Consider the following 5179-nt stretch of genomic DNA (forward strand, 5'->3'; position numbering starts at 1 on the left):
GATCTCGAATCATGATCATCTCCAAAGGCCACCTCTAGGGCTATCTTGCTCACTGGATACGCAGACTTACCGGGCACCACGCCATGAAAAACGGTGTTCGATGGTTTAAGATTCTTATCCGTCAACCCCATGCGGCGGAAGGTATCATAGCAAAGAATATAGATACTGCTTCCCCCATCCATAAGCACCTTGGTGAACTTATACCCCCCCAACCTGAGGTGCCACCACTAGGGCCAGATGACCCGGATTATCAACCCGAGGTGGGTGATCCTCTCTACTCCATAAAATGGGTTGCTCAGATCAGCGCAAGTACTGAGGCACTGCTGGTTCAACAGAGTTCACGGCCCTCTTGTGAAGCTTCTGATGACGCTTGCACAAGCTAGTGGTGAAGACATGATACTTCCCACTATTCAACTGTTTTGGATTGCTCTGATAACCCGACTACTGCTGTTGCTAATTCTGCTGATGGTTATAACCTCCCTGGTTGCCCTGGTTCCCTTGATTGCTATGTCCGGTTTGATTGCCTTGAAATCCTGAACCGGAGTTGCTGCCTCCATAACCTGCCCCATGAAAGCCACCTGAACCGCCGGGTGGGCCATTGTCGTATTGAAACATATTGGAGTTCTTGAACTCTCGCATGATGTAACAATCCTTCCAAAGATGTGAAGCTGGCCTCTCCTTTGATCCATGCTTTGGACAAGGTTGACTTAACAGGCGCTCCACATTGGGGCCTGACCGTCCGCCCCTCTAGGGCTGTTTGCCTTTACGACGCTGACCGTTATCCTGAGCATTGGTGTTAGCCACAAAGTCCAAACTATTGTCTGCTTTGCGCTTACCATTGTTCCCATGACCTGCCGGGTTATGCTGTTGTTCCTTGGTGTTGCCGTTCTTCTTCCCTTTTCCCAGTTTGTCCTCCTTTGACTCAGGGTCCTTGGTACTATCCGAATCGGAGTATTTCACCAAAGCGGCCATAAGGGTTGACATGTCATTGCAGTGACGCTTAAGCCTCCCTGGCTTCAACTTTAATGGCATAAACTGGTAGTTGCCCTCCAATGTCAAAACTGCTGTATCTGCATTAATGCGGTCTGATGAATGCAAATAGATGAGACTCGCTTCACCCAATGCGTAGTAGACTCCCCCTCCTCTTGAACACAAGCGGCTAGGTCCACAATTGACATAGGCTGCTTTCATGTATCTTTGAAATTCTGGATAAACCGGTGCTTTAGCTCAGACCATGACCCGACAGAGTTAGCTGGTAAGCTCTTTAACCAGGTTCGAGTTGTCCCCTCCAACATCATGGTGAAGTATTTAGCACACACTGCTTCATCCACGTCCAGCATCTCCATCGCCATCTCATAACTCTCCACCCATGACTCCGGTTGCAAATCGGCGGTGTAATTGGGCACCTTACGAGGTCCCTTAAAATCCTTGGGCAGTCGCACATTACACAAAGCGGGGGTAAGACACGGCACCCCTAAAGAACTGAAAAGAACGCCTGGCTCCACTGAAGTGGTAGGGAGAACCGGAGTAGGTTGATGAGCTGCATGCAGTGTTGCTAACTCGGCTTCTCGACGTGCATGACCATGATCCACCACATCCTGCGCATTAGCACCTCCAACTGCCGGGTTGTGCCCTCGCGGCGAGTTACGGTGATGTGCACTGCTTGATACAGCCGATTCATCCTCAACGTGCCTATTGTAGCTCCGACTCGGACAGGGGGTGGAATGAATCCTTTCATGACTATGCGAATAAGCCTGCTGCTGGTTTAAAGCTGTTTGAAGGAGCTCTCTGGCCCGTCGTGTCTCAATCGCCACTGGTGACTCGACGTCAGCTGGGAGTGCTGCTAATCGTGAAGCGGTGGCCACAATGTTGTCTAACGGGTTGGAGTAATGCCCCGGGGGCGTTGGAACATACTGCGGTACAACGTTGTTCTGACGAGGCGGGTCCATCGTGCGCGGCTGAACCGGCGCTCCTGTTCCCGACGACTCCATCCGGTTTACCACTTGCTGGTTACGGGTTCCGGCTCCTGGCATGTTGAAGAGATTTCTTGGCTCATAGCCCGGCGGGAGGTGCGACCGGTATCTTCTTCTCTTGACCTCATCTGAGGCATTCTGGTCCAACCTAAGCCGGTAGGCCCGAGCTTCCAACTCGTCCCGTTTTGTAGCCATCCTGGCACTACTGCCAGGTCTGCTTTAGCCTCAGTTATCTGATCGTTCACCTTTGCAATCTCCGCATTGTGCTGATCTCGGGCTGCCGCATCCACTTCCACGGCCATCAATGTTGCCAAAGCGTCAAACAAATCGGACAAAACCTAAGCAGGAGGCGGCGCAGAGCCCCCTGCTCCTGCTGGCGTTGTTGTTGCTGAACCGGAGAACATCGCCACGGCGGTAGAAGAGTGCTGCGCTGGTTGTGTTCCGGCCATGAAGACAGCGACCCGGTTTGGCAGATCGAGGGGGTCCGGAATACTGTTGCCATCGGAACCTCCGCTAATCCGGCCGTCCTGCAGCTGATAGAGCGACTCGGTCTCTCCAGTCGAAGACTCGTCATCAGAACAGACAATGGTTTCTCCACTAGATGTCGGTCCATCCTCATACTCCACTCCATGGATGATACCTACGAAAACATGTCGTCCTGCGGGCTGAATCGGCGCAGGTGTCGGTGTCAAAACCGGCGGATATTGGGTAGGGGGTCCCGAACTGTGCGTCTAGGCCGGATGGTAACAGGCGGTAAGGGACACGAAGTTTTACCCAGGTTCAGGCCCTCTTGATGGAGGTAAAACCCTACGTCCTGCTTGATTAATATTGAAGATATGGGTGTTACAAGAGTAGACCTACCACGAGATCAGAGAGGCTAAACCCTAGAAGCTAGCCTACGGTATGATTGTATGTTGTGATTGTTGTCCTACGGACTAAAACCCTCTGGTTTATATAAACACCGGAGAGGGTTAGGGTTACACAAGGTCGGTTACAAAGGAGGAGATATCCATATACGTATTGCCTAGCTTGCCTTCCACGCCAAGTAGAGTCCCATCCGGACACGAGACGAAGTCTTCAATCTTGTATCTTCATAGTCTATAAGTCCGGCCAATGGAGATAGTCCGGCTGTCCGGAGACCCCCTAATCCAGGACTCCCTCAGTAGCCCCCGAACTAGGCTTCAATGACGATGAGTCCGGCGCGCAGTTGTCTTCAGCATTGCAAGGCGGGTTCCTTCTCCAAATTATGTGTACCTGTGGAAATAATGTCCGGTTCCTCATGATGGTTTGTATTTCTTGGCTTCCACGCCCAATAATGGCCACTTTCCACGTGTCGAGCGAATGTGAAGAGCCAGGGTGTTTTCACATTTACCACCCTAGCTATGCAAAATGAGCTGCCTATTTAAAAAGACGAGGATTCATATCCAAATCACATCATCCTCCCTTGCCGAGTCTTCATCAGAGCGTACCCGACAGAGATCCATTCCACCATGGCTGGTCGACGCAGCTCCTCCTCTCGCACCCCTAGCTCCAAGCCTGGATATTAGGAGACATGTTCCATCCCGCATAGCAAATTGGTGGTGCTTCAGTCCAAGGGATTTCTTCCCCCAGCGTACCTGGTCCCAGTTCGAGCCGGGCTTGGCACCTATAATGGAGGAGAGCAAGCGAAGAGTTGTCCCAATCCCTCCAAGGGAGAGCGGGTGTGCCTTGTCCCTTATCTGGTAAGAGGGCTCGGATTCCCAATCCATCCATTTCTCCGAGGGCTTCTGGAGTTCTATGGCCTCCAGCTGCACAACCTCACGCCTGCTTCTCTGCTACATATCGCGGGATTCGTAGCCCTTTGCGAGTTGTTTTTGGGCTGTGAGGCTCATTTCCCTCTGTGGAAGAAGCTGTTCTGTTTGGTGCCCCGATCTAAGAAGGGATCAATATATCAAGTGCGCGGAGCCGAAGTGTGGCGTATCGCCGGGACCGGATACCTACCCGGGACCCCAAAGAAGACGTCCGAAGACTGGCCTTGAGAATGGTTTTATATAGAAGATGTCCCCGTTCCGGACCCTATTCGGATCGGCCTTCCAGAGTTTGACAACGCCCCTTTGAAGAAGCGTCGGAGCTGGCGTCCACGGAGCCCCCTGGAGGAAGACGACCGTGACATTCTTTATCTGATGAGCCGGATAAGCTCTTTAGCTCGATCCGGATTGACCATGATCGAGGTCATGACTATATGCATTATGCGGGGGGTGCAGCCGCTCCAGTATAGAGGCCACCCCATGTGGGATTTCAATGGGGAGGATGACGCCACCCGCCACGGCCGCAAAGGGCCGGGATCGGCTGCTGATCTAATAAAGATCTTGTCCACTTTGTACAAGGGAGAAGAGGAGGAATTCCTCCATGTCAACCCGCAGGGCGGATTCTCCATGTACAATCCTTCGAGCTGGGTAAGCGGAGATTTTTCTCGCCCATCCGTTTTGTATTCCCGTAGTTTAAGTATTCATTCTAGCAATTTCATCACAGGAGCTGCGCCAGGCAGTAAAGGAGATAAACAGCCCTCCCCCACAGCCCGAGGACCCTGGACGGTCCCTTGACCCAGCCTCCCAGGAGGATCCGGACATATCCGTGGAGCTGATCGACGGGGTATTTTACCAAGGGAGTAATGACAATACCTTGGTGGCCATTACGGCCGATTACCCTGGGCTAGTTCCAGCCTCACAGGTGACTGAGACCGAAATCCCAGCACTTAAAAAGGGATCCATCCTTGTGCTCTTTTTATTGCCGTATAACAGCCGTGTTTTGCAGGGGAGGTTCTCGGGGCAAAGGCTGAGCCCGTGGCAACTAGCCACCAAGAGGCCGCTAGGCCAGCAAGGCTGAAAAGATCCGCAGTTCGGATTGAGGCACCGGCGCAGCGGTATAGCACGCCGTCTTTATTACAAGACATTATTTACAGAGGCATACTAACGCCCATGCCTTCTTTTCAGGAAAAAGAGCGCTCGCCGGACTATACCCGGAGAGGCTACCAATCGCGCCTCCACAAGCCAGGCTCCAAGGCCGGACTCGGAAGTGGGAACGAGTACAAGGCGTGCGCCGGGTGCTCCTCCGACAGAGGATACGGATAGACTGGCCGCCACCCATTCTGAGGTGGAAAGTGCCATGAACCACAGGCGTCGCCAGACTGTTCTTCGTGACGCTTGTTTCTTCCCAGATGCATTGGA

This window comes from Triticum dicoccoides, chromosome 2A, assembly GCF_002162155.2.
Source record: "Triticum dicoccoides isolate Atlit2015 ecotype Zavitan chromosome 2A, WEW_v2.0, whole genome shotgun sequence".
Lineage (NCBI taxonomy): Eukaryota > Viridiplantae > Streptophyta > Magnoliopsida > Poales > Poaceae > Triticum > Triticum dicoccoides.